Source organism: Schistocerca americana, chromosome 8, assembly GCF_021461395.2.
Source record: "Schistocerca americana isolate TAMUIC-IGC-003095 chromosome 8, iqSchAmer2.1, whole genome shotgun sequence".
In the NCBI taxonomy this organism is placed as follows: domain Eukaryota; kingdom Metazoa; phylum Arthropoda; class Insecta; order Orthoptera; family Acrididae; genus Schistocerca; species Schistocerca americana.
The window spans coordinates 171,596,040-171,608,337 of NC_060126.1; the positions used below are offsets into that span (position 1 = coordinate 171,596,040).

The window sequence follows — 12,298 nt, forward strand, 5'->3', positions numbered from 1 at the left end:
GAACTAGTTTGTCTAATACATGGGAGCTAGCTTTTAATATAGAGAAACGCTAGCTGAAACAGATGAGTAGCAAAAAAAACCTGTAATATTCGACTACAGCATTAGTGGCATGCTGCTTGCCACAGTCACGTTGGTTAAACATCTGGGCCTAACGTCGCAAAGCGATATGAAATGGGACGAGGACGTGAGGATCTACACTACTGGCCATTAAAACTGCTACACCACGAAGATGACGTGCTACATACACGAAATTTAACCGACAGGAAGAAGATACTATGATATGCAAATGATTAGCTTTTCAGAGCATTCACACTAGGTTGGCACCGGTGGCAACACCCACAACGTGCTGACATGAGGAAAGTTTCCAACCGATTTCTCATACACAAGCAGCAGTTGACCGGCGTTGCCTGGTGAAACGTTGTTGTGATGTCTCGTGTAAGGAGGAGAAATGCGTACCATCACGTTTACCGACTTTGATAAAGGTCGGATTGTAGCCTATCGCGATAGAGGTTTATAGTATCGCGACATTGCTGCTCGCGTTGGTCGAGATACAATGAATGTTAGCAGAATATGGAATTGGTGAGTTCAGGAGGGTAATACGAAACGCCGTGCTGAATCCCAACGGCCTCGTATCACTATCAGTCGAGATGACAGGCATCTTATCCGCATGGCTGTAACGGATCGTGCAGCCACGTCTCGATCCCTGAGTCAACAGATGGGGACGTTTGCAAGACAACACCCATCTGCACGAACAGTTCGACGACGTTTGCAGCAGCACGGACTATCAGCTCGGAAACCATGGCTGCGGTTACCCTTTACGCTGCATCGCAGACAGGAGCGCCTGCGATGGTGTACTCAACGACGAACCTGGGTGCACGAATGGCAAAACATCATTTTTTCGGAATGACTCCAGGTTCTGTTTACAGCATTATGATGGTCGCATCCGTGTTTGGCGACATCGCGGTGAACGCACGTTGGAAGCGTGTATTCGTCATCGCCATACTGGCGTATCACCCGGCCTGATGTTATGGGGTGCCATTGGTTACACGTCCCGATCACCTCTTGTTCGTATTGACGGCACATTGAACAGTGGACGTTACTTTTCAGATGTTTTACGGCCCATGGCTATACCCTTCATTCGATCCCTGCGAAACCCTACATTTCAGCAAGATAATGCACCGCATATTGCAGGTCCTTTACGGGCCTTTGTGGATACAGAAAATGTTCGACTGCTGCCTTGACCAGATCTCTCACCAATTGAAAGCGTCCGGTCAATGGTGGCCGAGCAATTAGCTCGTCACAATACGCCAGTCACTAATCTTGATGAACTGTGGTATCGTGTTGAAGCTGCATGGGCAGTTGTACCTGTACACACCATCCAAGCTCTGTTTGACTCAATGCCCAGGCGTATCAAGGCCGTTATTACGGCCAGAGGTGGTTGTTCTGGGTACTGATTTCTCAGGATCTATGAACCCAAACTGCGTGAAAATGTAATCACATGTCAGTTCTAGTATATTATATTTGTCCAATGAATACCCGTTTATCATCCGCATTTCTTCGTGGTGTAGCAATTTTAATGGCCAGTAGTGTAGTCAGGTGAGGCGTATGGTAGTCTTCAGTTTATTTCGAGAGTTTTAGGAAAGTGTTGTTGATCTGTGAGGAAGACTGCATACAGGACACTAGTTCGACTCACTCGGACTGTAGTCGGACTGTAGGAAGACATCGAATCAATTCACACGCAGGGCTGCTATATTTGGCACCGATAGGTTCTAACAACGCTCAAGTATTGCAGACAACCTTCCGGAGCTCAAATGGGAAGCCTTGGAAGGAAGGAGACGTTCTTCCCCAGGAACGGTGTTGAGAAATGGCATTTGGAGCTGACTGCAGAACGATTCTATTGTCACCTACGTGTATTTCGCCTAAGGACCACAAATATCAGAGATATTAAGAATCACGCGGAGACATATGGACAGTGGCTTTTCCTTCGCTCCATTTGCGAGTGGAACATTGAAGGAATTGACCAACAGTGGTACAGGGTACACTCCGCCTCGCAATGTACGGTAACTTGCGGAGTGTGAATGTAGACGTAGATTCCTTAATGCCCGAGGCCATAGTCTCCGCTAGTTCCTGACCCACACCACCCATGATTCATGTCCCTACCTTCACTAGTTAAGTCGAGTAAATTCCTAGAAGTCTCTCCTTTCTCTTATCTACCCCCACTCTCTCCCTCCCACTCCTAAACATGAATATTTACCATTATAAATATCGGAGAGTCAATTTTTTCGCTCAAAAGCTACGTGTTGACCATTGTTGAGAGTACCGACTGGTACCTGATCTTGTTCAGGTGCACTGGCCTGTGAATGGGTGAGCATCACCGATGTCTTATCTCGGCCTGCGCACATAGATGAGGGAGCAGGCTGGCTTGGTGCCATCTGTCGGTCGCGTGCAACGTGTACCGTGTGTCGTCACCAGCCAGGCCTGCGTACACGGCCGGCAGGGCAGCCCACCTGCTGGTGAGGCGGAGCGCGGCGCGGCAGTAGCGCGGACACCTCCCCGCCAGCAGCACGACCCGCGGCGCGCACGCGCACAAGCTACGCGGCCGGCGCGTCTTCTGCCGCTCTCGTTTCAGAGGCAGCTGCAGACACACACAACAGCTCCTTCCTCTCTCTGTCTCTCTCCTAACTAGTCCACACTTTGTGATCACAGCTCCATCTTAAATACCGCCACTTGATGAATAGGTAGGTCTCTAATTTGTAATAGGTTGAAAAGTGTCGCCAAGTGTAACAGCTCCCTTGTTGAATAGCTACTTCTTTTCCAAACATAGGAACCTTCATTTTCGTTTTGTTTTAAGCTGTCACACAGTTTCATTTCTTACGGACGCTGTTCCCCCTGCAGGCTTTGCTTGCTGTCGCTTAACGTAATAATTTCGTGAAGCATACGAAGACAGTGAAAGATATATACTTTCTAAATAAAAGTCTGACCATTGTCTGTATTCCGGTTGTTCATGTTTTTGTTTCAGAGTTAAGGCCCCGTCACCATTAATTCCTAAATTTTCTCGAGGTTCTAGATCACGAACTGTCGAAGCAGACGCACCTGCGCACTGCGAAAACCGGATCCACCGGTGGTAAGTGTGACAAAACGGGCTAGACTTTTAGCACAGCGAATCTGTTTTTACGCACGTCGAAAGCTTGTGAATATTACATGTGCATACTGCATCCAGTCACAACGTTAAGAAATTCTCAATTTTTTAACATCTATTTATTTAGGAAGCGTTCCGAATCGCCGGTGCTATTTTTCAGACATGAAGGAATGCAAAACATTTAGATCTGGGAACTATTTGTGTTACTGGACTTCCGTTAACTAAACTGAAGCTAAACTGTTGTCCCAATAATCATCTGAAAAAATCGGATTTTCTGCGGGCAATCCGCGTCGTACTTGCACGATGTTTTGATCACACAGCTCGCAGCCTTCATCTGTTGCTCACTGAGTCTGTAGCAGGGATCACTTGATGAAGACTGAGATTCACGCGATCGAAATATCTTGCAACGGCGTCGCGGATTACCGGCAGAAAACCCGATTTTCCAAGAGGACAACACCTTCCCGTGAAAGCGTGATGACCTAGTTACTATCAGTTATTGTAACGGAAACATAAGAAGACAGTGCAAGATATATACTTTCTAAATAAAAGTCAGACCACTGTCTGTATTCCGGTTGTTCAGGTTTTTGTTTCAGAGTTAAAGCTCCGTCACCATTATTTCCTAAATTCTCTCGAGGTTCTAGATCACGAACTGTCGAAGCAGACGCACCTGCACACTGCGAAAACCGGATCCACCGGTGGTAAGTGTGACAAAACTGGCTAGAATTTCAGCACAGCGAATCTGTTTTACCAAATAACTTTTATGCACGTCAAAAGCTTGTGAATATTGCATGTGCATACTGCATCCAGTCACAACGTTAAGAAATTCTCAATTTTTTAACATCTATTTATTTACGAAACGTTCCGAATCGCTGGTGCTGTTTTTCAGACGTGAAGGAATGCAAAACACTTAGATACAGGAACTATTTATGTTACTAAACTTCGGGTAACTAAATTATTGTCCCAATAATCATCAGAAAACATCAGATTTTCTGCCGGTAATCCACGTCGTACCTGCACGACGTTTTGATCACATATCCCGGGTTCGATTCCCGGCGGGGTCAGGGATTTTCTGTGCCTCGTGATGACTGGGTGTTGTGTGATGTCCTTAGGTTAATTGGGTTTAAGTAGTTCTAAGTTCTAGGGGACTGATGACCATAGATGTTAAGTCCCATAGTGCTCAGAGCCATTTTTTTTTATCACATAGCTCGCAGTTTTCATCTGGTGCTCACTGAGGCTGTAGCAGGGAGCACTTGACGAAGACTGAGATTTACACGATCGAAATATCTTGCAATGCGTCACGGATTAGCGGCAGAAAACCCGATCTTCTAAGAGGACAACGCCTCATCGAGAAAGCGTGATGACCTAGTTACTTTCAGGTTTTGTAACTTAAATATCATTTCAAACTTTATTATTCCTCCATACATGTGGACGAGTGGCTCCATACCCATTGCAAATAATCATACAATGTAGACGGAAATATGTAACTACCATGAAATTAATATAAGTATTTTTGTGACTAAGTGGATTTCATGTTTCAAGGTTTTATTTCCGATACGTATTCCAGAGAAGAACCCTATAATTAAGATTTCCAAGAGTCGCTCACTACTGACCAACAGTGGATCACGTTTTCACAGTATGCTGGTACGTCTGCTTCGACATATTCTTATAGACAACCTCGAGAGAATTTCGGAAATAATGGTGATAGAGTTTTCACTTTGAAATAAAAACCTGAACAACCGGAGTACAGACAGGCGACGGAGTTTTATTTACAAAGTATGTATCTTTCACTGTCTTCGTTTTGCTTCACGAAACCATTATGTTAAGCGACAGCAGGCAACACTTGCAGGGGAACAGCGTCCGTAAGAAATAAAACTCTGGAGCTGCCACGAGTCGCATATAAACTCATTATCGGGTTTGCTCATCAGACGTGATCGTTTTCAGAAATTTAGTAGCCAACGACCACACGTTTCATGTATGTGGCTGTGTGCAGTGCCAACATCAGACATAAAAGTGTCTTTGGTCCGACGTTGGTGCTGTGCACAACTAGACACGTTTAATAAACTGTGACTACTAAATTTCTGAAGATGATCGCGTCTGATGAGAGACACTGCTAACAAAGGAAATCATAAGCTACTTATGGTTACTTCACAGTATTAAACTATTACGTGTTCGTTAAAAAAATTAATAATCTACTAACATTGTTATTGGTTGCGGGATATACACCTTCGCTCACGGTGAATCAGTAATGCCTATATGCCACATGCTGTGTTTCTCAATTTTGAATTCAGTACCTGCAAATATAAGCTCTCAGTTTCTGTTTTTACTAGGAGAAACATTTCTATGTTCCTTGTATAGGAAGTACAAGTAAATCATTGTATATTTGTTTCATTTCACGTGTAAAAATTTTAACCTGCAGTTTTGAAGCCCATCTGCGGGTTACTGGGTCAGTTTAAAGAATTATTTTGTCCACAGTTAACTTCGATTGTCCGAGTAAGAGTGTTGTATTGCATCACACGACACCCTAACAGCATTTTGGGTCCATCTTAGAATACAATTGGATTATTTGCTTCTATTTCTTTCGTACTAAGCGATTCGAACTTCTAGAAATCAGCAGGTCGTGCTTAAATCCACAACATTGCAACAACGTAATACGAAAGAACAGGTAACACGAATAGTTTTCTTCTTACTTTACCCGTTCCTCTTTTAACGTTCTTAAAAAGAAATTATTTTTCCCTTCGGGACCATGATTTTCAACTTCTTCCATAGATAAGGGCATTTCACTTTTTATCTCGATTATTCCCATCTCTGTTAATTTGATAAGTTTTATCGTCTTCAGAACAAGTTCAGCATGCTTATCTTAATAACAGATATTGAGATATTGTCAGGGTCCAAAAAATTCAGTTGATTATAAATACCTTATTCATTTCTATTCACCTTGTTTCACATACTGATGTACGAAATGACTCGCTAACGTGCTGTGACAGACATATTTAAGACCTAAACCGTGACATGTGCAACCTGCAAATATGCACATCAGTTCCGTTGACACCCAGCGACGTGCCTTTCGTGTGTACTTCGGAATTGTCCGATGTATTTTTTATTCACCACTTGTAGGAAGTGCTCCTTTGGAGAACGGTCATATCGACTCGTTTGTGAAAGAAATTATCTTTGGCTCCCGCTTACAAGTAAATATTTTGTAGGGTATCATTCACGAGTTCAGCACCTTTACTAAGGTGAATAAGTTACTATAATTTCGACTTTTTTATTCCTGTTTTAATTTTCTGCTACCATTTGCAGAGTGTGCTACTATACACATATTGTCTTATTTGATTTTAGACTTTTCTTTCGCAGTCGTAGTTATGCACCGTCTTTTGCGACTCTAATTAAAATCTTATTTAGACTTTTGCGACTCTTAAAAGACAGTATATAACATATATTATTTACACACTGCAGTAATACATCTTGTAATGTTCAGTTCACCAAATAGTTCCTATAAATGACAGAGCAAGTCGATGTATTTCTAGTTTCAGCAACAAATTAATGTTAATTTCCTGCTGGCAGGGCTCAAATGATTCCATTAAGAGAATTAAATAATAAAACTTAAAATCATAACAAAACAAAAACAAATAATAATCATTCATCTTCATTGTTATTACATGTCTCTTGCCTATCTGATTGTCTTAAACGTCGAACACTAAAAATTTAATAACATTCGTTAATACTGTGGCGTCCTCAGTTAACTTGTTTCTGCTTACATAACAGTAAGTCTTACAAATAATTACCCACATGGCGAATATCTGAAAGATGCAAATATAACACACAAATTTGTTCATTTTAAGGGATTTATTCCAAGAAAAACGACAGGTTATTTATGTGTAATGTGTAAGGGGCGGCAACAAGTAATACTGACAAACGGGTACGCGTTTCGCTGTGCGACGTTAGCCTGCGAACGGCGTTCCTGAGACCCTCAATGTTCACTGTCATCAAGAAACAGAAACTTAAACGTAAGAGAGCAGGTGCAGTAATAAACAGTGTCTTAAGAGTAATAGTTAATCGTGTACAATAAAGCTTAAATGAATCATTCACTTTCACGCGTTTCATTTCTCTGCAAGATATTGATGTTCTGCCCCTAGACTTTTTTTAAAAAAACTTCTAAGCAAGGAGGAAAAATTCACATGTATTAGTGAAAGAATTTCTCGTGTCCCATTATAAAGCGACACTTTCCACGTCATTAGACGGCATGTGAAACAGAGTTTGCATACAATTTCAGCTCGACCTTTGTCAGACTGATTTCGGGGACCTTCATTGTGCGACCGAAGGGGACGCGTGAGAAACGACGATAATTTTATCGTGAACACTCAATGGTAGCACGATTTGTTTGCTTTCATACCACTAATTTAAAGGTTCGATCACTGTTGCTCTTTGGACCATTTTTCTGTAATTAAATCCGACTTGCAAGTTAGCTGTAATTTGTGTATGATCTGAATCTCAAGTAGTGTCATATTTTGAATAGCAACAGCAGGTGCCCCAATAACTGAGTGCGTGCATTGGTTCTCGGATTTCAATACAGCATGGTGTTTACTTTGCATTCTGGAGTGAATGGACCTTGCCTTACGTGCCACCCCGAAAGTAAAGAGATGCTTCAAGCGAAATTATGAGATATACTGTTGAAGTTTCAGCTAAGACTCTTGCTTTTTATGGCGATGCTCCTATTTGGATATAGTGCACGTCTTTTGAAAATTAGTCTTTCACTGAGGCAAGATTTTTCTGCTGAATCAAATTTGCTACTCACACGCAACCGAGCAGAATGGCGCAGCGGTAAGTCACTAGACTCGCCTTTAGAAGGACGCAGGTTCAAGTCTCCGCCCGGGTATCTAGATTTAAGTTTTCCATAGCTGGTCTCGTATACCTTAAGGTGAAAAGAACGAGGCTGACTTACTTCACATTCTTTCTACAATTCACGCTTGTGCTATGTCTCTAATGACCTTGTCATCGACTGAATATTAAACCTTTATCTTCCTTTCTTTTACGTAAACGTACTAGGACCTACTGAATTCGAGATAGGAATGCTGCTACTGACTACTCCTGAGCTACGTCGTATGCCTAATGGTTCAGTAACTGCCGCTAAAGAAACTTAACTCTTACGAGACGCCAACTCGCAGGTGCCGGCCGTGGTGGCCGAGCGGTTCTAGGCGCTTCAGTCTGGAACCGCGGTGTTGCTACGGTCGCTGGTTCGAATCCGGCCTCGGGCATGGATGTGTGTGATGTCCTTAGTTAGGTTTAAGTAGATCTAAGTCTAGGGGACTAATGACCTCAGATGTTAAGTCCCATAGTGCCAGCGTCAGTTAAGAGGGTAACTTTCACTAATGTGTGCCTCCTGAATTCAGTGGTACCCACAGGTGAGACATTTAATTTATGGTTGTTGAAGGAATGGGAAATATAAGACTATCGCATTTCACGGCGCTGCACTCTACTGAATCAGTTACGTATAAGAGACAAGTACGAGAGCTGTTCTTTTATTAAGGTTAGATCGATCGGGAAATGGAAAGCGCAGTGAAAATCAAAAATACTTTATTTGCAACAGATAGCTATACCTTCCATCTACTTCTCTACATAGCCGCCGCTCCGATTTAGACATCTGTCGTAGCTTTGTGCCAGCTTCCGAGTACACTCGTCATAGAAAGCAGCCGCCAGTTATTTCCGCCAATTCCCTACACTCGTCTGCAGCTTGTTATATGCGCCAAAGTGTTGCCTTCATAGCGGGCAGTTCATGTGAGCAGACCTGAGAATCAGGAGGAGCCAAGTACGGAGTGTATGGTGGGTAGTCAAACTCTTCACATCGGAAACGCTGCAGGAGCGTGTTCATTGCCTCTGCAGTGTGCAACCGAGAAAGAAAAGCGTGACAGCTACGTTATGTGGGCAGCATGAAGTCAGGCGACATCTCTCTCACGCACTCATACTTGGCGTGAGACACTGTTTATCTAGACGTTTTTATCCGCTCACTGTGCGCTCAGAAGTGAACGGAGCGATGTGACGCGATTCACGGGCGTACAGAGACACTGCACAACACATCCGTGCAAAGCTTCATCAGACTTCGACCCTGGTTTCTATTTAGCGGCCGGTTAGACCTTAACAAAGGAAGAACCCTCTTATTTATTACCTAACTGTCCGGAAAGAAAATACGGGTAGTGGACTTCGAATGAAGAAAACCTTTTCCCCAGCTAGCTGTTCGATCGCTACAAAAGCTCTCCTCAGCAAGTTGTTGACTGATCAGTAACCAAATATGCCTTAGATGCATGTAGGAAGCTATCAATAGACAGGAATTAATTTTCACTGCGCAGTGGAGTGTAGGCTGGTTTGAAACTTCCTGGTAGAATAAAACTGTGCGTCAGACCGACTGTCGCTACTGCGATCCTTAATTTTCGCGGGAAAGTGCTCTACCGTGGATTCACTACTTTCTCGGTTCTGTCTGGACGCTTAAGGAATTACTAAAGATTCTAGTGATGTTAATGCATGACGTCTGATAATTACGATTATATACTCCTGATGTATCACAGATGTTGTCACTGCCCGTTCAGTTTGCTTTTATTTTTACTCCATTCGCCTACTGTAAATTAAGAAACTTATCACCCAGTAGCTGCTTCACTTTCTTAACGAGAACTATCATTCATCTGAATCATCAACGAGGTAAATCGAGCTTCAGCGACAAAATTTTCATCGACATTTTCAGAGTATTTCGGTTTAAGAGATTCGTGATCTCCAGTGGTTCGCTACAGAGTAATAACGTAATTACATTTGTTTATGTAAAATTGTTTCGACAACAGAGATGAAGCCTGCAAAATGCAATGATTCTAACACGGAAGCGTTCGGTTTCTCGTACGTGCCAGCAAAACGCGTAAAAGTACCGTCGTGAGGTTTCTGTCACTGTGAAAACAGCTCAGCATAGTACCGTTGTGCCGCTCGGCTATTGCATTCGCATCACGAGGTACAGTATGTGATCAAAAGTATCCGGATGATTCCAGAAACATACGTTATTCATATTAGGTGCATTGTGGTGCCACCTACTGCCAGTTACTCCATATCAGCGACATCAGTAGTCATTTAACGTCGTGAGAGAGTAGAACGGAGCGCTCCGCCCAACTCACGGACTTCGAACGTGGCAAGGTGATTGGGTGTCACTTGTGTCATACGTCTGTACGCGAATTTTCCACACTCCTAAACATCTCTAGATCCACTATTTCCGATGCGACAGTAAATGGAAACGGGAGGGGACGTGCACAGCAAAAAAGCGTACAGGCCGACCTCGTCTGTTGACTAACAGAGACCGCAGACAGTTGAAGAGTGTCGTAATGTGTAATAGGCAGACGTCTATCCAGACCATCGCGCAGGAATTGGAAACTGCATCAGGATCCACTACAAGTACTATGGTAGTTAGGCGGGAGGTGAGAAAACTTGGATTTCATGGCCAAATTGCTGCTCATACGGCACACATCACTCTGGTAAATGCCAAACGACGCATCGCTTGGTGTAAGGAGCGTAAACATTGGACGATTGAACTGTGGAAAAACGTTGTGTGGAGTGCCGAATCACGGTACACAATGTGGCCAACCGACCGCAGGGTGTGGGTATGGCCAGTGCCTGGTCAATGTCATCTGCCAGCGTGTGTAGAGCCATCAGTAAAATTCGGAGGCGGCAGTGTTATATTGTGGTCGTGTTTTTCATTGAGGGGGCTTGCACCCCTTGTTGTTTTGCGTGGTAATATCGCAGCCCAGGCCTGCACTGATGTTTTAAGCACCTTCTTGCTTCCCACTGAAGAGCAATTCGGGGATGGCGATTGCATCTTTCAACACGATCGAGCACCTGTTCATAATGCACGGCCTGTGGCGGAGTGGTTATACGACAATAATATCCCTGTAATGGCCTCCACAGAGTCCTGACCTGAATCCTATAGAACACCTTTGGGATGTTTTGGAACGCCGACTTCGTGTCAGGCCTCACCGACCGACATCGATACCTCTCCTCAGTGCAGCTGTCCGTGAAGCCGGCCGCGGTGGTCTAGCGGTTCTAGGCGCGCAGTTCGGAACCGCGCGACTGCTACGGTCGCAGGTTCGAATCCTGCCTCGGGCATGGATGTGTGTGATGTCCTTAGCTTAATTAGGTTTAAGTAGTTCTAAGTTCTAGGGGACTGATGACCACAGTAGTTAAGTCCCATAGTGCTCAGAGCCTGTCCGTGAAGAATGGGTTGCCATTCGCCAAGAAACCTTCCAGCACCTGAATGAACGAATGCCTGCGAGAGTGGAAGCTATCATCAAGGCTAAGTGTGGGTCAACACCATATTGAATTCCAGAATTACCGATGGAGGGCTCCATGAACTTGTAAGTCATTTTCAGCCAGGTGTCCGGATACTTTTGATCAAATGCTTCAAATGGCTCTGAGCACTATGGTACTTAACTGCTGTGGTCATCAGTTCCCTAGAACTTAGAACTACTTAAACCTAACTAACCTAAGGACATCACGCACATCCATGCCCGAGGCAGGATTCGAACCTGCGACCGTAGCGGTCACGCGGTTCCAGACTGTATCGCCTAGAACCGCACGGCCACTCCGGCCGGCTACTTTTGATAACATAGTGTACATATCGGCCAACTCTTCATCATTAAACCTATCCACGATACTGTATACTGCTGTTAACATAGAGCTGAAGCTATGGGGAAAAAAAAGCCGAGACAGAACTGAGCAGTACTAAACGCAAGCTTGAGGACGAAGAGTAAAGTGGGCATTACCTGTGTCAGCAGCAAGCACAGACAATGAATGGAACAAGTTTGTTCCCAAAAGAGACACGCAGCGATCGCTATCCACATTTGCACAGTTATGGAGATATATTGCCCAAGGAAACAAGTGAATTTACCAGAAGAGATGGTCGGATGTCAATGTAACTTCGTAAACATAAACACCATCGATGGGTATATAAATGAGCTGCAATTCTCTGTGACAGATAGAAGGGCCACCGGAATGGATAACTGTTGTTCGTGTTTAGTGTTATTACTGGGTCTGGTAGGGTATATAAGGGACGCAAGCAACGTCAGATGTAAGGTGATCGCTGTTAAGGACACGCAGATGCCGCGTACTCGTGTGAGACGGCGTTCTCAACACCTGACA

At 43.9% G+C, this 12,298-nt stretch overlaps 1 protein-coding gene across 2 annotated transcripts in view; it reads left to right on the plus strand.

Moving 5' to 3' along the window:
• Positions 1-2,552: 2,552 nt before the first annotated feature.
• LOC124544669 (aquaporin AQPAn.G-like) overlaps positions 2,553-12,298 on the plus strand; it is a 197,466-nt gene continuing 187,720 nt past the window's right edge. The window contains exon 1 of one of the 2 annotated variants that reach the window (XM_047123288.1): positions 2,553-2,738. The gene's annotated coding sequence lies outside the window, so the exon portion shown is untranslated. Of the gene's footprint in view, positions 2,739-3,813; positions 3,838-12,298 lie in introns of those variants that run through there. The other variant, XM_047123289.1, reaches the window with a different exon arrangement.